This window comes from Gymnoscopelus braueri (assembly GCF_963280865.1).
Source record: "Gymnoscopelus braueri genome assembly, chromosome: 9".
In the NCBI taxonomy this organism is placed as follows: domain Eukaryota; kingdom Metazoa; phylum Chordata; class Actinopteri; order Myctophiformes; family Myctophidae; genus Gymnoscopelus; species Gymnoscopelus braueri.
In genome coordinates, this window is record NC_137610.1 from 36,358,212 (window position 1) to 36,383,061 (window position 24,850).

The following is a 24,850-nucleotide window of genomic DNA, read 5'->3' on the forward strand; positions in this document are numbered from 1 at the left end:
CACATACTAATCTGATCATGGAATTATTATTCCTAGAATAAACACATCCGGGGCACGCCGGTAGCTGCCTAGACCACCAAATTGCAATGTCCTACATTTTATTCTGATTGAAGACCTATGTTGCATGTCCTTCCCCATTTCTGACCTTATTTTCTTGTCTTTTTATTATTCTTTCTAAATAAAAACCAAAACTGCTCCCAAACAATAATAATACACTTATGTGTAGAGGTACACCCAATATGACTGCAAGGTTAACTGTGAAGGCAGAAATGATGCAATGTTTGAAGCTTTAAATCTCTGTAGATGAAGACAGTGTGAATACTTTTCAACATTTTAAGAAGAAATTGTTCAGATATTATAATTAGACAGACCCGGAACACCAAGGATGGATGCCAATCAAAATATTATCACATTCTTCCAAAATTCTGTGTCCTCTCCTCATACAGTATAGGCCAGAACAAAGCCTTATATGTTGGCAGACTGGGTTGATTATCCTGCCTAATACATTCAGTCTCAAAGGCACCTTGGCTTGGCGGAATTGAAAGATGGAGAACCGGGCTGGCTGGCTGGCTGACTGACAGAGTTTATTGCATTTGTTCATTTGTTCTAGTTGAAAGAACTGACTTGGCGTTAGTCCATAGTGCATTTGTAGCTCCTCTGTTGCTGGCACGAGTGACCAAGAGAGACTAAAAGTGATAGAGAGAGCGTACACACTGCAAAATCCTGAGTGTTCATTTAACAATCAATAAAATCAAACAACAAACCAACATAAACAAACTGACAAGCAGCGATACCCAGGTAAAAAAAAAACAAGGTAATTAACTGATTTTAACTATTTTATTGCCAAAAACGGGAATTCCCGTCCGATACTACTATGGCTCTCATGGCCACGGACGGAAATGACGAAATTATTATTTTTTTTAAATTAGAAAAAATATTATTATTATTATTATTATTATTATTATTATTATTATTATTATTATTTTATTATTATTATTATTTTTGTCTTGTTTTTTTTTGTTTATCTCAAAGGAACTAGGAAATAACGCTATCCAAAAAAATGCTGCTCCATTCACTTCAATGTTAAAAAATAAACGGAGGAAAAATGCTCATTTTTCGTGGACGACACAGTCTGAAATAAGTGTGGCAATGAAAGAGTTAAGAGAGAACGGAAAAAGACGGTCAGATAGAGACATTGAGGAGATAAACATTTTATAATAAAACAAAATAAGTGTTTCTTTTAATTGACACTCCTGTTATTTTTTTACAGTGCAGGTCCGTGCACAGGCTACTCCACATACTGTACTCATTCAGTTTGTAGATGTCTTTTTTCAACCTAACACCATGTGCGTGTGTGCATCCGTGCATACAGTATGTGCGTGTGTGGTGTGGTGTATGTGTATGTGTGTGTGTGTGTGTGTGTGTGTGTGTGTGTGTGTGTGTGTGTGTGTGTGTGTGTAGCCCACACTTCCCATACTTCCCACGCCATCCATGTCCCCACAGAGGATTGGTTAATTAAAAGACAGGGTTTCTAAGCAGGGGAGGCTTTATAGAACTAGCAGTGAGCTTAGCTACATCCTCAGGATGCCTGGTGTTAAGCAATACAACCACTCCCCAACCTATTAACTCCAACCATTTCCTTATTATAGGGTATCATGACCATATAGCAAAACAAGAAATTAATCCTGTAACAACGGACGTTGAATTAACCAACTATTAAATTACAATTTTCCAATAAGACTTAATTATTTCCAACCTTTAATTTTAAATGTTAAATTCCCATTTGTCCTCGTTCTTGCATCACAGGCTGGGTCCACGCTGCAGGGCAGATTTGAAGTGAAACAGAGATAGCAACGTCCATAAGCCTCAGATCTACACTCTCACGATGTGTCGCATACTGTACGACAGTGCAGGACTCCGTTGTACAACTTAAGATCTGTACACACCACCAGGAGCGATTATTTTGTGCAATTAATTCACATTAATTTACTACTTACTTTGTGTTATGAGTACATGCACACTGAGAGCGATTATGTCGTGGACGATGAAGCGACGTCATTATTTTAGATTTTTCAGCGCAAATACAATCTTCCACCTGAATGAATGGAGGCATCACCAAAATAAAAGTTTGATGTGAAATAATTGCGGCGCATTTTCATATTGTTTATTCGTGTCACTCCTGGTGTGTAATAAGTGTAAATTAGGCAATATTGAGACAAATAAACATGTTTTGTTGTTGTTACTTTAGAAAAAACATACAATGTATCAAGGATTTAAACAATTGGTCCTGATGATAATTTTGTGAGCAGTAGCAGCTTTCCAAGGCAAGCATGACCTGAAACCACCATCACAGTATGGACCTATCACCCACAGACAGACACACCTGCTCACACATCAAACACTATGTGTGTGGTCCAACCTCAACAACCTCAATGACATCACTGTTGTCCTTGATATTGAAATTGTAAATATTTGCTATATCATTTATAATTACACACTCTATACAATGTAATAAGAACTGTGTTACGTTTCAAGAATCTATTGATTCCCCCAAGCACGTGCTCTCTCTCACACACACACACACACACACACACACACACACACACACACACACACACACACACACACACACACACACACACACACACACACACACACACAGGTCCCGCAACAAAGTATAAATTATCCTTTACAGCTGAGGCACCGAATAGTAGGCCTAATAACAATATGTTGGTTTTGAACAGTGGTAAGAGTGGGAATGGTTTGACTGGGCTATCGAGGAACCCTCATTCTAAACAGAGGTCACCTCGCAGTCAAATAGAAAAGCAATGTCTGCACTGACGGCAATTAGAAATTGGATTGCCTTGAACAATAGATCGAGTGAATGGAAAAATGTAGAGTAGAGACGGAGGAAAAGGTGCCTTTGGCAACGGGACATAGAGATGGATGGATGGATGGATGGATGGATGGATGGATGGATGGATGGATGGATGGATGGATGGATGGGTGGAATGGTACGGTACAGCATGTGTAACGTATTTTGTGTGTTCTCTCCTCCAACAGTTAGCCACCTGCTCTAGCTGAGAGCAGCATATGGGATTCAGACCACTGTTGGTAGAACAAAGCACAGGGAACGTAGAACCTCCAGTGAGTACAAAAATGGACAAGTAGAATGGACGGATGGTGTGGTAGTCTGATTTATGTATTTGCACACAAAACATGGATCGCTTTGTGCCATTTCTATGTGAGCTTACAGGCAGATTATGAAAATCACGGCATGGAAATGGTGCACAAAGCGCTACAAACCATTTAGAAAGCTTTAGACGAGTGCCAAGCTATGTATTGACCACATCCCCTTGCCAGCTGGCACTGTGTGCTGATGCCCCTCTCAATCTTTATGGATGCCAGCAAAGCTCTGCACAGCCATGCCATGTGCCCAGTGGTCAATACAAACACTCTCGCCAGGGTGTCTGAGTGGCATATCGGTAAGGCACTCGCCGACCACAACAGAGGCCCGGATTTGACCCCCCAATTTGACTTCCGGCTTGGCCGGGCGCTCCCACAAACAAATTTGGCGGTGTTCACCGTCAGGGGATTCTGTTAGAATGGTAAATGGTGCATCAATATAGCGCTTTTACAATGTACATTATGTTCATCCATTCAGTGGAATCTATGCAAGGCATGACCTGCTCATCGGGAGCAGTTAGGGGTTAAGTGTCAAGGACACTTCGACACGCAGGAGGAGCCAGAGATCAAACCGGCAAAGGCAACCTTACGATTCCAAGATGTCCGCTCTAGCTCCTTCACCACTGTCACCCCTGTGTGCTTGTCACTGCACTAAACTCTACTCTACACCACTCTAGAGTCACAAGTCAGTCTGTAAATACTTAGCTCAAATAGAGACTCAGGACTATCTCCCTGCTTTTGTTGTTAAAACTGGGTGGAGGCAATTAGAAAAAGAAAAAAAAACCTGCATTACAGAACCAATCTAAAGTATTTAGGGCGGTCCAACTACTTAATATACTGTAAGAGCAGTTTCATGACATGTTTCCAAATCAGTCGGCATAGGTTTTTTAGCAGCCATTCTCGCCTCTGTTCTAGAAACTGGCTAACACACACACACACACACACACACACACACACACACACAAATTGGTTTCAAGAACAATCACGAGTATTAAGAGTGGGCGGACTGGTACAGTCAAAAGACTCTACTGAATGTGGTTCCATGTGAGACAGTGGGAGTCAGGATGATCCAAAGCCAATAGATTTATCCAACAGAGTGAAGCCCTTCCAACAGGATGGACATGTAACCATTTCCTGGAACTATTCATAGCGTCCATCTGTCTGTGTGCAGGCGAGTACAAGAAATACTCTACACACGGTTAGATGAATGAATGAATGAATGAATGAGGACAGATAGAGTGACAAAGATGTGTGGATATAATAGTGACAGTGAGATCAGTAGTAGCAGACTACACTGACAAAATTACTGTAATCAACATTTTGTGGAGAAAAACACAGAGGACATTTTCCCCCACATCATAATGGTCTCCTCTCAAGAGAATATTGGGATTTAGTTAGGAAATTGGCAAGGTTTCCCTGTAAGTTCCTTCTTTTCAGACAGATTAATCCAGCCAAGAGGAGGAAGTGAAATGTCAACATTGTCCAATCTGTTTATGTGAGGAAGAACAGGAAATACGGTATCTCGGTCCCTGCTGGATCAAACTGATGCTGATGCGTAGTAGGATGCATGTAAGAATGGGTCGACAAGAGGTGAATATCGTCAAACTTTTTCTTTAGCTGTGTAAAAGAGACACACGTGCAAACATTGCACACACAAACACACACACACACACACACACGAGGAGAGGAGAGGCGAGGCGAGGCGAGGCGAGGCGAGGCGAGGCGAGGCGAGGCGAGGCGGGGAGGGGAGGGGAGGGGGAGGGGAGGGGAGGGGAGGGGAGAGGAGGCCACTCCACCAAACACATGAATCACATTGCAGGGCCAAACCATTGAGTGGAGAAACAAAGGCAGCATTAAGAGGGAGACTGAAACTATTTGAGGTAACCACAAATCAACAGCCCCACTCAGCTTAACAGCGGGGAGGCTTCTGCTGTGAGGGTCGTCTTAGCAACTGCAGGGATGCTGTCACCACGGCAACCATTACCATAGATAAAGAAGGCGACAGAGATTACTGTGCTCATGTGATATCTAACCTGTCTCTCAAAATCAACAAGAAAAAAACACTTTCATATTTGCTGCTGAATATAGGTTAAAGTAGGTGAAGGTAATGTAGTAGTAATACAGAGATAATTACAGTGTCAAAGATTTAACGGATTGTAACATCATTTGTATTATCATTAATCTAGTGGAGGTGACTTTATGATTTTGGTGTATGTTTGGAAGACTATTTTCCATCATCAGTCAGAGAATGCAGCTATCCAATTATGTATTCTTCTATTGAGTTCAATAATAAAAAAAACATACCTCCACTAGATCATGGAATGATGTGAGAACAACACGCTCACCAAACTGAGGTGCAGGGAATCCAATGACCAAAAAATAAATCCAAATAGAAAAAATAGTCCCGCACACACTGGATCACTTCCGCACTGAATTTATAAAAATCACTGACGTTTCAGTCAGCTATAAAACATTGGTGATTTTGACTAAATTCTGTGCAGAGGCGATCCAGTGTGTGCAGGATTCATTTTTTGAGAATAAATGAGAATTTAACATACTGTTCCAACAGGCCAAGGATAAATGAATAATGGCTCTCTAAAATGCTTATTCATCTATCAATAATATGTTCACTGCTGGTGAATTAGGAGGATTGTATGCTGGCTAACAGGCAACAGGAATAAAGACTACAGCAGGCAGAGTCAAAAACATTCAAAATTACTCTTTTAATCTAACAAAAAGCCAAATAATTTAGGAAAGAAATTACATTGTGGATGTATGGAGCTCAGTTAAGTAAAGGAGAAACAACACAATTTTTGACTCACTTTCTCTTCAGGCTAGTTGCAATTTATGTGGGGTTATTCAAAGGGTTCTAAAAATAGTTCTTATGTTCGATACACAGACAAGCTGTTAATGCACATATTGTGTATTTCTGACAACATAGCTTTGCATTGTGGCTCATGCTGTGTTGTGTCTTTCCCTATATGTCCACTGAGACTGAAAATTACTGTGCTTTATATAGAACTAGAAAGGCCACCGGCTGGCTGAAAAGCTAGCATAGTATGTCTATGTATGGCATTATGTTCAATGGGACAGCCTGGGTCTCAGTAGAACTGAATGACATACTATGAGCCATCGGACAGTTCAATAGATAGATCACATAAATTGAACCAAACAAGGGCTAAAAGGTTTGGTGCAGTTTGAAAATATTCAGCCGCTTGTGATGGATTTATTGTGAAGCATCACTCTTTCACTACATCTGTAGCAGATAATAACACCCCCCCCACCCCACACTCTCTCTCGCGCTCTCTCACTTTACTGCCACTGTCTAATGTGTTACCTAATAAAGCATAAGTGCCAGAAGATTATTCACAATGGATTGAAGTTGTATTTTGCCCTGATTTGAACTAGATGGGCCACAGGACTGCATGCACAGGTTCGGATAAGATAAGATCACTCAAGTGCAAAAGGTGGGGACCACATCTGTGCAATTAAATACAAAACAGAAAATACAAAACAATAAAAGAACTGGGTGATGAAATTAAACAGGACAGGCAGTACATTTCAAGTCAAGTAGCAACCAAAATAGGCTGTGTTTTATGCTGCAATATTAGAATAAGGATTTAATTTTTCCAAACCTACTTGTGACATCTACAATCTATAAAGGTGCTGTGAGCAAAGGGGAGATACAAGACAATAATGCTTCTGTGATGTGAAAGATGCATTGCCGTTTCCGTGAAGCTCTCAGATGGGCTTTTAAGGAAAATAACCTGAAATTATAATACAGGGGATTAACTGTCAGTGAAGCTGCAGGACAAAGTCCCTGTGTTAATGATGTCTAACTTTACAGTCTTGAGCCTTCACTCTATGCTTTCTAGATTTGGTGTTAGTGAACTTATATCAATACAATTAATTCAACTGTCCAATATCATCAAATTAACACATTTCATGGTTGATGAATGCTAGGTTCATACATCACCAGTCTGACATTGGCTCAAGGTCACATTAAAACGCAATTCAACGCAAGTAGAAAAACAATACAACAAACACAGACATAAACACATTTGGGCAAAAAAGCAGAAGGCACTTCAAGGCTGCATGGCGCCTGATCTGTGCTGCAGGGCCCATGTGACTAGCTAAGGCAGTCATGTGACTAGCTCCAGGGCACTCGCTAGGTCAGCCAGTCTAGCATAAACACACCCAGGGAGACATCCTGGGCTGCTGGGAAGTGTGCATGTGTAAGTGAACACGCACATTGACACACACACACACACACACATTGACACACACACACACACACACACACACACACACACACACACACACACACACACACACGCACACACGCACACGCACACGCACACAGCATATAAGGTAGAAATAGACTTGAGAACATGCCACACTTGGGCACACACACGTCTTCTTATGTATAATACTAGAAGTTCTGCCCGCTACGCGGGCAGAACGTCTAGTGCCCCCCCCCACCCCCAACCCCCCCAAAGGAAAAAGTGTTTGGGGGTACAAAATCATGGGATAAAAAAAAAAAAAAAATACCCAGAGCGTCCGCCCCCCCCCCCCCCCCCCCCCCCCCCCCACCCTTAGGGGTCCCTGGAGACCCTTGGGTCTCCAGGCCGTGACCTACAGACACGGCGAAGGAAAACTGTAAAGCCACAGCCACACATGCAAGATGTTGCACATGAACTCTGCAGCCACACTGAGGCACTCCAACACAAACACACAAACATGACAAACAAATTACGTCCGGGCAAAATTAAGCGAGGGCTTGCTTATTTTGGGGTTAAAAAATCGTGGGAGAAAAATGTCCCCCAAAAAAGTTCTTACATTTTTTTTTAATAATTTTACTTCGGACCCCCTGGGAGTCTTGGGGACCCCCAGGAAACATTGCAGACCCCCGTGAAACATCGCGGACCCCATCGGCTGTTTTTTTTTTTTCATGAAGAAATGTCCCCCAAAAAAGTTTTTTAATTTTTGTAAATAATTTTTCTCCCAGGGGGTCCGCGGACCCCCTGGGAGTCTGGGACCCCCGCGAGACAGCGCGGACCCCCGTGAAACATCGCGACCCCCGTGAAACATCGCGGACCCCATCGGCTGTTTTTTTTTTGCAATACAAAGCCTTGACTACAGCACAACAGATCTGTGTGTGTGTGTGTGTGTGTGGTGGGGGTGGGGCGGGGGGGACAGCCATGACGCTGATTTTTTTTTTTTTAATAGGCTCTGTCATGATTAATTAACCACACATATGAAGTGAAACAACTGAATTATATCCAAACCATATGTTATAAGTGAATTCCTTGCCTCAAAGAAGAAGTTTGAGAGCGTTTAATAAGCGAAAATAAGAAGTGCAGTAGTGCACCCTGACTCGCACAACCAACAATGGATGCCGTTCGTATTTTTTCAGGCTGCGAACTCGCCACCTGATTGGCCAACATTTGCTGTCAATCACAGAACGATGAGCGACGTTGCCATGTCCAGGAGTTGTAAGCGTGAAGTGGGTGTAAATTGGTTAGAGAAAGTGCGTTTAATAATATATAACATGTATAAAGAATATATTGAATATATGGAAAGGTCCATAGGCATAGGTATGTTAGTATATATTATATAGATCCAGCGTGTCTGTCCCCATCTGTGGTGTTTTTGGCATCAACCTGGTGGCTTGTTGCTGGCCTTTTGTCTTCCGGAGGAAAAATCACGGAGCGGATTGCGTATTACTGTCGCGCAACCTGGCAACGTCTTTGAGGCTCCTAAAAGGTCTCACCTTCCGGTGTGTCGGTAATGTGTGGGGAATTTTGTGTTGGACGGATTTAATTATGGTGTGAGGGGGCAAATGTGTGTTGAGCAATGAAAAGTGGACGAATAACTGCGTGAATGAATTGCGCACGTTGTGACTGGTGTTGTAGTGACATGTGAGATGTTATTGTGGTTATTTCGCCGAAACGAATGATTAAAAATGAAGTGCCTTCAGTCGCACCACAGGAAGGGCTGACTTTCCTTAAATGTATATAGGATACAGTAGATCGACAGATATGCATACACATTCAAGGATTCACACTCCATTCCACTCTTGAATGCACAAAGATATAAATAAATAAATATATACTACTCCCCCCCACACCCCCACCCCCATCTCTCTCACGTCATCACCATCAGCTGTGCAGCAATGGCTGTAAAGTAAACCACTTAAACCCATATACTTCATTGACCGGAGTCCTCCAGGGCTCTATGCTTGGTCCACTCCCTGTAGTACTCTGAATCTCTTTGCCAAAAATAGTTGATCTGCAATCTGATCTGATCACCCATTTTCTCCGATTGTTGGCCCCCACAATAGGGACACTAGGTTTCATCTGGTTAAGGACAGTCAGGCTCACCAAAGGGTGCCCAAGTTTATGAGCTAGATTTGAAGCCCAAAAAGTGGATGTGTCAGATGGTGTTGAAGGCACCACGGCAAACCTTTGCAATGGGGTTCTGGAAGTGTCTAATGAAAACTACATCCCCCACAAACACAAAGATTCGGTGCGTCCTCCACAGACGGACAGAGAGATTACAGACATTCGTGTTTTTTCGGTTCTGGATAACCACTGGTCCGACCAAACTCCCACCCCCGCACTGCACACGCCCAGGTCATCGGTGACCACACGCCAAGTTTGAAGTTAATCAGTCAAACGGTGCCATAGTTATACCCAGGACAGACACACAGAAATGCCAATTAGGGAAAGGGTTGGTTTCATTGGCCCAGTACATTTGCACATATCTGGAATTTGCATTTAAGCCATCCTAACTCTCAGGGCCCCTGTGGGAGTAGTTAGCGTTTCCGCGTCTTGCTCAAAGACACTACGAAGTCAACAGGATCTAACAGAGAACATTCCCATTCCCAGGCTATCGCTCTAACTCGTGAGCCACTGCCGTCCCCTTGTACACGGTCATACCGTAGCATAGTAGCTGGGGACACTGGGGTGCCAGGGTAATGACATCTTGCCATTTACTTCTTCAGATGAAAATACCCAGCTCATAACAATTACATGTGTTCATTTACAATGGATTACAGTATTCCAGCTGTGCACGTATGCGTCTTGGCATCTACACCAAGAGATATACGTGCATGCACAGACACCGACCTGCACACATATGAGCCACAGAGAACTGTTCTGCTGTTAATCATTCATACTGTAGCCTCCATATTTATGAATATATTATATATTCATGGAGTGAGCCACTTAGATTCTGAATGTCATTTTGGCATTTGCTCCGCACGTAACGATTCACAACTAAAAGCGTTACATTGTGGACAATAACATATAATAACATTGTTGTCTGTACTCGGGGAAAGGTTTTATGCAAGGCACGCTCCCAAGGTCTTACCCATGTGGCCGCACCAAATGGGAGCTGTAAAGGTCAATGGTTTCTCTCTAATCTAATGTAATGTGTTTCCCATGCTCATCTCCCTGCACCGCATGTAGCTGGCCTGCTGTGCCCGGGGTCATTTTTAGAGTCGTTGTGAGTTCAACCAGAGACCAGAGATTGGTCAAATGCAACAGGGTAAAAATGTTACTCTCTGTTTAATTTGATTCTTAATAGCTAAGTTGGATGCACATATTTTTTTCTCTGATTTATTTAGGACTATTTAGACCATTACAAATAATCATGAGTGAGATTGTCTAGCGCATTGGTTCTCATTGTGGGGTCTTGAGGGGGTGCCAGCATTTTCAGAGCATGTTTTTTCATATTTTTAATGATCAATCAATCGGTTGTGTTCCGGTTTGGGTCGATGGAACTAACATAGTATATTTCAAGTTCCTATTTATCGGTATCACAAAGAAAACTCATTTTTAAAGGGTTTAAAGAAAAAATACCATTACTTTTATTTCTTTTAATTTTTTCTATTAATGTCATATTATCATTAAAATCATAGTGTTTTGCCAAATATTTGGGGATCCACTTGCTCATGGTCCACCAGTGGTCCTGGTTGAGAATCACTGGCCTAATGCACTGGCCTGGTCTGGGGCAGCACAGGCCAGTGAGTTCTGATCAGCCATCTGACAGTATACTTAGAGGCTTGGTGATGTCAGCTTCCATCAAGATCATCTGCACTGAATGTCTTCACTGCCTGGAAATTCTGTAGCGCTAGCCTGAAAAGTGACAACTGTCATGTCACACATGTTTATGTTTATGCTTACAGTACTGTCTGTGTTAGCTAGCCTTTGATTTTATTTGGATCCTTGCTAAAAAATGTGTTTGAACAACATCAATTATTTTTCGATCGAATTAGTCAGGCTTGATTCTATAAATAAAGCATGCTAAAAGCATGTCTCAGTGGACATGCTTTGCCTCGTATAAAATCCAAATGATATCCCGTTTCCATTTGCCTCTGGAATCCCAACACAGAGCTTCAATAAGATGATGCCTGAAGAAATTGGAATAATGATCTTTGATTGCCTGTGCCTGTGATGCCTTCGTAAATGTTTCTTTGATGTGTCTGATGATGTTGAATATGTGATGCAATTTTTATTTTATTTTTGTTTTTGTCTGTTTTTATTTTGTGTATGCTCGTATGTCCATAATGTGATTACAGAATGTATGAAAATTGAAATAAAATTCAAGTGCTAAAATGCCTGAATACTGCTTATCCAAACTTCAGGCTTCATGGATTTGATCATCCATACAGACAGGTAGAAGGGACAATAATCACATCAATGTAATGATGTAATAACTGACTTTAATACCACACTTTACACTCTACAGTTAAGGACGATGCTTTCCCCTTGCATAGTCAGGTACAAAAACACTCTCTCACGCGCGCGCGCGCGCGCGCACGCACGCACGCACACACGCACGCACGCACGCACGCACCACACACACACACACACACACACACACACACACACACACACACACACACACACACACACACACACACACACACACACACACACACAAACACACACAAACACACACACACAGTAAATAAATAAATAAACACACACTGAGGGAGTGTGTGTTTATGACATGTTGAGTTCTACAGCCCCTGGCTCATGGTGAGCAAAACAGAAGTGGAAGTAACACACACACACAAACAAAGATGCTAACACACAGACATAAAAACACCCTGATACACACTAGCAAGCCACAAACGCACGAACACACACGCACGCACGCACGCACACGCACACGCACCCACAGGTAACAAACGTACCCACAGGTAACAAACGTAGACACTAACATACAAAGAGACTAAACAATAATGCACCTACTAATACAAGTAAGACGCGCGAACGCGGGAAGCGAACGCAAAAAAAATTAAAAAGATTATGAAAAAAAAAAGTTTAAAAAAAAGTAACCAATGAAAAAATAAAAATAAAAGACAAAAAAAATCTGCGTTAAAAGGAGCATCTTAGAAAAAACTGTGAATGTTTTCGAACAATTCAACAAAGTGTTTGAAGTGCCTGTTTCACCCACTTCCGGGGGGCGGAGCCAAAATCCAAGCCCGAAGTATTTGTTCGTAGACCCCCACTTAGGGGGGGTAGAAAAAGTTTCGGAGCGATTCGGGCACTTTTCATTTAACATGGGGTTTCAATGGGGAGTTTTTAGGAGCCTTCTCCGGGGCGTGGCTTCCGGGGGAAGGGGCGGGCTTAAACGCAACCTTGACAGGTGTGTTCAGTTTTCAAAGACCTTTCATTTGATGTATGGTACGTCTAAATTGGACATTTACTTATGTCAGAGGAGCTGCACACAGGCAGTGCACACAGAGACACAGAGAGGCAGTGCACACAGAGACACAGAGAGGCAGTGCACACAGAGACACAGAGAGAGACACAACCCGAGCGCGCCTCCTTCCGCTGCGTTCGCAACTAGACATACTGTAGACATAGTACACACTATTATGTTCTATGCTGCTCCTTACACCCAACCGGATCAAAGTGGTTTGAACTGACAATTGCCATATCCTGTGCTCTCAATAGTGGGACTAAATTTTTAAAAAGGAGAACACATTTAAAATATAACTAGAAAAAGTGCTCCTCGGAGCACAGGTCTCCGCCAGGTCAGGTAGTTTAGTGTGGGCCAGCAATGTTTGGAATTCGCCAATCAGGATGGAATATGAAAAATCTGATGGATCCGTCTTGATCACTTTACTATAGAGATAATGTGTACCGATTTGTGTGATGTTTAGACAAATTGTTTAGGAGTAATATATTATTATTTTTTGTGCAAAAATCGTCGCCCTGTGCGTGCAAAGTTTCACCGCATCGGACGCTGCATTCATGATTTGCGGCATTTTTAATTTTTTCAAAACGGGCCACTCCTGCAAACTTTAGATGTCAATCTTAGCCAATCAGGATGGAATATAAAAAATCAAACAGATGCGTCTTCATCACATGACTAGGATGAAAAGGAGGGGGAGAGAGAGAGATAGAGGTAGATGGAGAGTGCGTGAAATTTTGATAAAATCTGAAGGAGTAATATATATATTTTACATAAAGCCTCCTGGTGGCGCTATAAAAGGCAGATGTGAAAAATGCATGGCAAAAGTTTTTCCTTGGCCTCTAGGGAGTGCACACACAAAGTTTTACACAGATCGGTGCAGTTAAAGGTAAAAATACGAATCGTCCCGTTATAGCGTCACTATGAGGCTGATTTAAATCAAGTGGCATGTCTTCCTCGGCCTAGTGGGAATGTGTGTGCCAAATTTCACGGAAATCACACGCTCTGTTCATGATTTGAGGCATTTTGTTCAAAACGAAGCACTCCTGCAAACTTTGGAAGCCAATCTTAGCCAATCAGGATGGAATAAATCTTAGCCAATCAGGATGGAATATGGAAAATCTGAAAGACCAGTTTCGTTTAATGAGATACTGTGTACCGATTTGCGTGATGTTTGGACAAAATCTGTAGGAGTACTGTAAAAAAAATGTTTTGCAAAAATCGGCCTCCTGGTGGCGCTCTGCCCAAAGAATTTAGGACAGAGGTTCTGCTCTGGCATTCGGGGAGTGTGTGTGCGCAGTTTTGTGAATGGGATATTTTGGCCTAATGGTGGTACTAAAAGAAAAGGCATGAAAACAATCTGATCAAAATCAAACAGGCTGGGTGCCAAATGTTTTTGTAGACCTAAAAATAGGCTTCACCCAGCTGATGGCTGCTCAAATGGTTATGATGAGTGCTCAGGGGGGAGCAGTTAGGGGTTAAGTGTCTTGCTCAGGGACACTTTGACACATATTACTTTGACGCGTATTACTGGGCCGGGCCGGGAGGCGAACTGGTGACCTTTTGATTACCAGACTAGCCACTCTACCCACTAAGCTACAGCCACCAACTAACTAGTTCAGCCGGTTAATGCACAGACCATAAGCACCTTGTGAGCACAAGGACCCAGTTCCATATCTGACTCCCACCTTGTCTTGCATGTCTCCCCACTCTCTCTGCCCTTGATTTCCTGTCTCTCTACAGTACACTGACCTATCTGAAATAACGCATAAAAATGCCAAAAATAAACATCTTTATAAATCAAATAGCCATAAGTGAGACTGACAAGAAAAACTCACACTGCAGGAATATATCCACACATCTGAAAAACAAACATGTACAGTATGCACGCGCGCGCACACACACACACACACACACACACACACACACACACACACACACACACACACACACACACACACACACACACACACACACACACACACACACACACACACACACACACACACACACACACACACACACACACACACACACACACACACACACACACACACACACATCCCATCTCACGGTTGATTTCTCTCATCCAACCTGGTGCTGCTGAGGCCTTGCTTGCATGGCAGCTACTCTATGATGACAGATGATGATGGATGAAGGCGTGTCTGCATGAGTGTGTGTAGATGCTGTCATCTTGCTTGTTCTGAATTCTGTGTGTCTAAGCGAGTTTGGTCATTTCAGCCCTCACCTTGTGTCTGCATCACTGGAGCCAGCACTAATAGAATAGAATGGAAATGTCGAATCCTTCGACTTGTGTTAATTATTCTAGTAAGTTTGATGAAGACTGAATGATGCCCCCCCCGCCCGCCACACACACACACACACACACACACACACACACACACACACACACACACACACACACACACACACACACACACACACACACACACACACACACACACACACACACACACACACACACACACACACACACACACACACACACACACACACACACACAAATAAATAATTTCAATTGAAATGAATTGCATTGAATTTAAGAATATCTAATTTAGCAAATTCTATCAAATCTATTATATTGAACTTAAACCTCAGAACAGCCAAAAAGAGATATTAGTTGTAAAGGACGGCAGAACGTTTTGCAAATAAAACAGAAGAGGATGGAACAGGAGGTCATCTTGGAATCAGAAGGTTCCCTGGCTCCTCTTGGTGTTCAAGTGTCCTTGAACAAAGACACTCAACCCCTAACTGCAGGTTTGTGCCTTGCATAGTTTCCCCTGCCATCCGTGTGCGGATGTGTAAGAATAGGTGAATGTAAGATACATTGTAAAGCACATTGCAGAAATGCACCATTTACAATGAACATGTCACCACAGTCACACTGCACAGCACATTACATCAGGCCAACTATGAGTGTATAGTGCATCATTTGAGGCACTATTCTCCAGCACAAGAACAGATCTCTGACGGTCAACAAGGCAATGATAGGCCTATTAAAACTAGACAAGTGTGTAGACTCTACATACTGTAGTTTTCTCTTCCTCTACACTGTAGAGGAAGAGAAAAAGGAGGGGGAGAGAGAGAGAGAGATAGAGAGGTAGATGGAGAGAGAACAGTTTTAAAGCAAACCTCAGGGGATCAGTAAATGACATTTCAATAGTGCAAGTTTTTACAAGTGAAAGTTTCAGGGGGGGAAAAGGTTTCAGGGGTGAAATACCTCATTACTGTTCTGTTCAAGCTAGGTACACTGAGCCCAGAATTTTTTTCAGTTCAGTATAAGGGCATGAATACTAAGCAGAAAAATCCAGACTGATGATGGGGCTTGTGATTAGCTCCCAGTGGACTTTCTAAAATTACAAAGCATATACGCTGAGGGAAAATGTTTGTTCTAAGATCGCATTGAAATGCAAATGACAGTTTGGACAGACTCCAGTTAACTAACCGCTCAAGTTGAGGACAACCGTGGGCGTTATGTTCTTCGACTAAGCATGGGCTGTAGAACTCACACTCACGCCTACAGGATGTAAAAACAGCAGAACACTGTAAAAACTTTGAAATTAAATGAATCTTCATTTTGGAAAGTCAGGAAAACATGCCTCTAACAAACATAACTCTAATGTGTGGTTACATTTGTTTTGGTTATTAGTTCTGTACAAAATGAATTTGAGTGCTTTAAATTTGTAAGAAAGTGAAGTACGAGATCAGAGTAAAATGGCATGAACCCTAGTGAACAAACAACAAAATGGTCACTTACACATAAGTAGTAGAGAGTGCAAAGAACAATTTAGTGCTTCAAAGAAACTAGGATTCCGGGTAAACATGCTTCAAAGGAACAGCTTAATATAAATAAATTGAATTCAACAAACAATGCATATTCATGGTATATCTGAAGAAGTAGGACATAATTCAATGATAAAGGCTTACTTGCAACTTCCCTTCCCTTTAGCACATGCTGGGAGCAATTGTCAGGATATTTTTTTGCTGATTTGTAATGTCTCCAACCTGTAATCCTCAGGGACTCATTCTTTGTGCATAACGCCTGCTATTGTAAGACCCGATTCTTTTTTTTTTTTTTTTTTAATTCAAATGTTTATTTGTTTTTTAATATGATACAAAATGTAACTCCAGTGGTACAAATCAGCATACAGCCTAAAACAACAATACAGCCATTCCAAGAAAATAAAAAATAAAAACAAAATACAAAATAAATGCTGTCCCAATATCAGAAAAGGTTCATATATATCCAAAATCTGTCCCATGTGTCCTTCATCTTTTTTTCTCCATTCACTCTACCCAACATATATTCGTATGATGTAATCTTAATCATTTCCTCATTCCATTCTTTAAGCCCAGGTGTCCTAGGGATCTTCCAATTCCGCAGCAGTATTCTGGCAGCTGTAACAAGTCCAACTTTTACAATAGTGACCCGATTCTTAATATAACGGAGAAAGAAACCTATAGGGATAATGCCAGTGTTTCTTTTCCACACTTGGCTCCATTGAAGTAATCTACAGTACACTGTAAAATCCTTAGGGTTTATTTAACTCTGAAAATGTATGCACATTAGTACATTTGTACACTCTCAGTACAAATTACAAATGGATATGTTAACACAACTGTTAGACTACTATCACTCTGCTGCATACTTGATATTGTGAAAGTTGCCATAGCATGCAGTTACAGGGACACAACAACATTTTGACGATGATGGATTATGTCGGTGGACCAAACCAAAATGTAGTTTTTTCCACATTCAATGTGAAAAAAAAAGAAACACCAGCCATATCCTTTAATTACACAACCTAGTCGGTTTAATTATGCATGCTCTCTTTGCCATGCAACAATAAGACATAGCAGGCGACACACAGGCTCGCACTTGAGCCATTTTTTCAGTGTTTTACAGTTGTTATCTCAAATGGCTGTCACAAGCACTTCATCTGAGGGTTGTCAGAAAAGAGGGCAAGTCTCTGCAGTGTGACACATGCGCACACACACACACACGCACGGACACACACACGCACGGACACACACACGCGCACGCACGCACGCACGCACGCACGCACGCACGCACGCACGCACGCACGCCCTAATATTGACCCCTCAAACAGAAACACATAATGAACTCAAGATCACACACATACAGTACATACAGTATCACACAACACACGCTTTAACACACAGGAGAGAAGCTCTAGCTTTATATTGACTCAAGGCCCTTCAAACAGAAACACATAATGAGCTCAAAATGACGCACATGCAGTACATAGTACATACAGTATCACACAACACACGCTTTAAAGCATATGCAGTCTCATATGAAATAGGGTTAGCACTTCAACTGACAAGACTTGTAGTCATGGCATGCATCTATTGATTTCTAGTGCAACAAATAACAAAACTGCAGCAGGGAATGTCCCATGTGACTGTGCTCAGCCAATGACTAGGCGGAGTGAATTTCATTGGCCCTAAGCAGTACATGTGTCTTTGCACTTTATGTGTCCCCTGCAGTGGCTATAGCCGCCGTGGACGTGTAAGTACATGTGCCATTGTGTGAGTCTGTGTGCAGGTGGATGAGTGCAGTCCATAAACATGCTTGTGCGTGCTCGTGTACCGTTTGCGCATGCTTTACGTGTACGTGTGCATGCAACGTTTCATAAGCCGCTGCATATGGTGTTAGCGCAGAGCACCATTTCATTACCGACTGTGGCAATCATGCATTAATCAGATTATGGGTAGTTATTATGACCACAAAGCTGCCATCCCTTTCTCTCTCTCTCTCTGCCTCTCTCTTTTACCCTGTTTCTTTTGTAACTCAATCAATCAATCATTCTACTCCAATTATGTTTTAAAGGATCATACTGATGGTCTGGCATGTTTAGCCCTTTGAATATGACTCACGTATACATGACATTACTGCTGACCATTTACCAAAGCATACTGTGGTTTCTTTCAATTTCAAGGAAGCCACTGGATTCTCAGTACGATATAAAAATCTACTTGTAGAGACTGGAAAGTTCCTTGAGATACTGTAGGTAATCCAACACACTATTATTATTATTATTATTTATTTATTGTCAAAGTTAGCCTATGTTTTGTTGCATTTTAACAAATGTTTAACTGTACAAAAAAACATGACATCTAAAAATAAAGCAATTAACAGGAAAATTGTCTGTTTATGTAAGATACATGACCAAAGCTCTGAATAGACAATGGCATGTATTGATGGCGGTATTGTCCTTTAAAGCTGCTAATCACTGCCTATACCCAGCAGCAGTCGTGATGCTGATGATGTGAAAGAAGTTGAAGATGTCATGACAATGATGATGAATGCATGTGACATGTAGTTTCTCATTTACAGTTGGAAGAAAAGGGTGAAGTAATCATACTCCCACAAACATGCACACATGCATGCACACATAATTTCACTATAGGCACAAGTTGAGAATACACATGAAAATTAAATAAAACTTAGAAAATGTACGACTGCATTGTAATGCAATGGCAGTTTTTCCAATTTTACTCCAAGAATGAAGTAATGGCATCACTAAGTACAATGCAGCGATGGCGCTTTTCAAGAGTTGAGAATTTGAGAATGGTTGAGAATGGAAAAGTACATACAGTAACATAATGATTTAATACGGCTACATTTCCATATCTCTGAATTCATAAGTTTCTGCAGTGTTTAATTCCAGGCCCTGTATTCATAGCTGCTCTTACCTTAACAGTAAACTCAACCCTTGCTAATTCTGTAGATCAACACTTCATAGACACCTCTTTCACACAAGCTCAGAATCTTAAGTAGGCTGTACAGTGTGTGGGCAAATAGCATTTCCTAACTTTTAAACTGGGTTTAGTTTTTTCATGAATGAATACCCTATTCTATAGTTCTTCGTATGACAGTTTCACACAAAAGTAGTGAAAATAGCTAATCTACAAGCAATCTGGGAACCCATCGCCAAACAAAAAGGAAAAACAGCGCCCTCTGCTGTTTTTTACTCTTTCACTTGGCTCTGGGCCGAGCTGAATGGAGCACCCGTGCGCAAGGAAACCGGGGTTTTGGTCTGCCCTCAGCGCTCCACTTCCGGTGGTGCGTTTATGTTTTCATTCCCACTAACAATATTTCTACACGGAACACTAACACCACTTCTCCCAGAGAACATGGATCGTTTTGGTTATAAGCCCACTTGTTTCTATGATGAAAGAGCAAGTTAAAATGTGAATATCTTTCCGTGGTTTTGTCTTCTCCAAGGACGCTGAGTTTCGGTTTGTTTTCAGTGGGAAGGGAGCGCAGAGACAGTAAATCCCGCCCACTACATTTGATTGGGTAAAGCACGACCTGCTTCCTAATCTGAAGGCACGCCCACTTGTAAGCTAACGCGCACACGTTCTGAACCGGGCTCTCGACAGATTCAGTAGCGTAGCTCTGAATCTGTTCTTGAGAGATTAATCTACAAGTGCACAATGTAAGCTATTTTCACTATTTTTCTTTTATCTTTGAACAAGATAGGGACGCCAGTGGTTAAATCTGTCGGTTAGTTTTATAAATATTTAACAAATGAAAAGTTTTAATAAAAGTTTTTCACCTGTACATTGAATCCATAAAGATTATTTTTTCCATTTCCTGAAAAGTACCGGTTTTGGACATAAGGGTTTCCGCTCGACAGCAACAATATGTGATTACATACACAGTAGTGCATATTCTATGTAGATTTATTTTCTTCTGTTTGGTAAACAGACAGCAGGCTGTGGAGGGGAGGTCAAAAGGATAGAGGGTGACTTGCAGAGAAGCAAATGATGACCGTCCTCAGACAGCATACTTGTTTTTTACTTGTACAATGGAGCGCAATATTGGTTCAGTGGACAAATGTAATGAAGAGAAGTCTGCTGTGAATGGATATCGTCGCTATCGGGCTGAACGCCTCTCTCCAAATTTCATCTTTTAGTGTTTTTTTTTTTCATAAACGAATGCCCTATTTTATACTTTGTCGTAATGCCAGTGTCACGCAAACGTAGTGAAAATAGCCGATCTACAGTACAAGCTCACAACGCTTTTTTTTTTTGTTGCCTACAATGACATTGCCAGGTGGTTACATCTGTCTGTGAGTTTTATAACTATTTAAATATTTTAACCAATGAAAAGTATTAGCAAGAGCTTGTGACTAAACTACATTGGGTCCATTGGAACACAGGCTCTTTTTTCCATTGCCTGAAAAGCAACGGCTTGTATGTCCAATACAGGGTTTCCGCCCGAAAGCGACAGTGTTTCGCTGGCATTTAGTTTGCACATGAAGGTTTTAGATGTTTACCTCTATTTTAGTACAACATATATTTTTCTTTCATCCAAACATCATAGTTCCTTAAGCAATGAGATTTAGCAAAGTCCCGCTGAGTGTGTCTGCACAGAATACTCAAGATAACAGCACATTGACTGATTAATGTCAACTTTGGGATAAGCTGTTTAAATGCTTAACGTTACATGCATGGATAAACACACACACAAACAAATATCATGGAAATGTCAAAACACTATATTCACTGTCAGTGTTCATTTAAAGCTGTAAATCTGATTCAGCAGAGAGAACATGCTGCCCTGAGGATGTCCAAAATTGCATGTTTCCAATGTGGAAAGACACATAGACAAAAACCCGTCGCGGCTGTCATGTCATGACATTTTAGTTGACGATTAATTGTACTATAAATAGGCTAATTGAGATTAACGATTTAATTGTGTTTTTGGCATTGGAACATATCATTGAATACAACTGATGTCTTGTATTTAAAACAAGCCACATATTTAATAATTTAATTAAAAGATTCATTGCAGAAATAGTTGATCTACAAGCTCACAACACGTCATGATGCGACACGTTGTGACCTTGTAGATTGGCTATTTTTGCAATTTTTCAACAGATGAATGGAAACGTTTCTGACGATTATGCAAAATAATTGCGATAATCTCAAATAATTGCGATCTGGTGATTAAGTAATAATTGTGACAGGCTTAATACACACACATGAACAAAAACACAGGTGTAAGAGAGGGAGGGAGGTGAGCAGCTGCAGTAATACATCATGAGTTGAAGGATAGAGAGCCAAGCAGGCATAAATCCCTCTCACTTCCAGTCAACCTTAAAGAAGCAGGGGCTGATTAAATTTTCATTCGCTCTCTCTCGCTCTCTCTCCCCCTCTCTCTCTCTCAGATGTTATAGTTGAAATCCCTGCTGCCAAGTCTGTTGGTCCGTCATGTCTATGCGGGTGTCAAGATAACCTCCTAATATGGGGATTCATATCTAGACAAAAAAAAAGAATATACTTTTCATTTCATCCACTGTGGCTTTTTTACAGCGTGGCTCTGCAGGAGGCTATAGCCGTCTAACAGGGCCGCTCTGTGTCCGTCTGTCTGCGTGTCCCAAGCTAATCTTGAGAACTGTTGGACTGTAATAACACATTTCTTGTGCACACCGTCAGTTGGCTAACTTAGTGCCTACATTTTTTAAATGTTTTTTTACACATCTGTTTTATACTTTTAGAAATATCTACCAAATTATTTTAATGAACATTAGAAAGCTATGTGACACTTTGAAAGGACAAGAAGCTTTTTAGGACCATTCAATTTGTGGAACAACTTGAAACCTTATATTCCAGAATCTCTTTGCTGAGAAAATCAATGCCAGGGGGCTGACCTCTGTTCTTTGAGGCTGTTAAGAGACATGAACGAGACTGGATGAAAGGTTACAAGACCAAAATGCCATCCTTTTATCCTGAATGAGCACAGTTGGTGACAGTACTGATGATGGTGATGATGGTGATGATAAGGATTTTGATGAAGATGATGACGCAAATGTTGTATTTGAATGAATGTCACAGTTTCCTCTGACATAATATTTTTGCAGAAGAGCCCTAAGAATGGCGATGTCTGTCCGTCAGGCCATCCACCACTTTGGTCCCATACAACACATCTCAAAAACTACTGGCAAAACACATTTGTAAAAGACTCCATAGTAGCAACAAAGAATCTAATTTGGCATAAATCATGAATAAATAATAATAATGTGCGTGTGTGTGCGTGCGTGCGTGTGTATGTTTTATAAAGGGAACAGACATATCTTAGCTTCTCTCTCTCATTCCCTCAGAACAGAAATTCTTACATCAGCACAAGCAGTAATTCAACTGCACCACCTTGCCTGCATTGAATGACATAGAATAGGAAGTGTTGTGTGTGCTGTAAACACACACACACACACACACACACACACACACACACACACACACACACACACACACACACACACACACACACACACACACACACACACACACACACACACACACACACACACACACTATATGACACTAAATAGGCTGTGTATCCATTGCACACATGAACAGACTTATAACAGGAGAAGTGCTCACATGTGCAGACACTTTGCACATCAAAGTGCTTTTCACACGTGACTGTCGAAAATAATTAACCTTACGTACACATTACAGTAGGCTATGTGATCAAACTGGAGAGGATACATGCATCCTCTTACAATTCCCCAAAGATGGAAAAAGTAAGAGCTGTGGCTAATTGGGATTATAAAATCAAATCACCGAAAAGAGATTCTGCCTACCCACATGATTTGTAAGAGGGCCTGCCTTGCATAATGTATTTAATATACAAGCTAGGGAAATATTTAAAATGTATAGCTATACATCAGAAGTTGTGCGTGCGTGCGTGCGTGCGTGCGTGCGTGCGTGCGTGCGTGCGTGCGTGCGTGCGTGCGTGCGTGCGTGCGTGCGTGCGTGCGTGCGTGCGTGCGTGCGTGCGTGCGTGCGTGCGTGCGTCTCTCTCTCTATCTCTCTCTCTCTCTCTCTCTCTCTCTCTAACACACACACTCACCAGAACTACATTATTAATTTCACAGCAGAGACTGAGAGGATATGTTACTCTAATGAAGTTGACAGCAGTGGTGTGTGTAAGTGTGCGTGCATGCGTATGTACGTGCGTGCGTACGTAAGTGCGTGCGTGCGTGCATGCGTGTGTGAAAGACAGACAGACAGACAGAGACTAGAGCGAGAATGTTGAGGCGCTCTCTAAGAAATATTTGGCTTGGAAAGGCAGACAGTCCAATTAGCTGGGTTCATGGCACAATGTCAACTCAGAGCCTTATGGAAGGTTAGGTTCCCCCTATAATTACTCTAGTGGCCAAATGCTTACTGAAGAATGATACACCTGGGATTCTGCTTCAGCCCGGTTAATGTTAAGACTGAGTTGCGCACGGGTGTTGCACACCATAAATAGCAGATCTAAAAGCGCTGATGAGCTTGTAGATCTGCAGAGTGCTGCCCAGAAGTGTGTATGAAAGGAAGAGAAGCTGTACTGTGTTACCACAGGTAAGGACACAATGTCAATGGTTCCACGTCACACAGTATGTAAAAGATGGCATGCTCATCTGCACTGACAGAGTCAGTAAATGGCCTTTTTTTCACCAACTAATCTCCCATGGCGACAAAAACAATCTGGTCAGGAAGTAGGGTTTTTGGAAACTACAACACAGTAGCAAATCCCTTCTGATCTTGACAATTAAAACCCCACACTTCGTTTTGCAACAGTCGTCTTTGAGCTCTATCTAATCCCATAAAAGTAGCAACATGGAAATGGCAGAAAATAACCACATTTTATGTCATCCTTTTCCCTTCAGTCCAATATATAGCAAATCATGTGATATTTGTCCCTGCAATCAATCTTTGCTACTCATGCAGGCAATATAAATCATCCCCGCTGCCTTGAAAGCGCTTTGTTGAACATGAAAAAGCAGCCTTCCATCACTTCTTTTCACTGTTTTTTACTTTGTGTAAAGAACTCCAGCAGTGCATAATCAACCTCCGAGAAGTACTGCGCAAGGCACAGCCAAGCAGACCAGTGTAAAACAAGCCATTGCTC

General features: G+C 41.6%; 1 protein-coding gene across 1 annotated transcript in view; it reads right to left on the reverse strand.

Moving 5' to 3' along the window:
• The window catches only part of kiaa1549la (KIAA1549-like a), a 104,619-nt gene that overhangs the window by 59,038 nt on the left and 20,731 nt on the right, over nt 1–24,850 (reverse strand). The gene's annotated exons all lie outside the window — the stretch shown is intronic.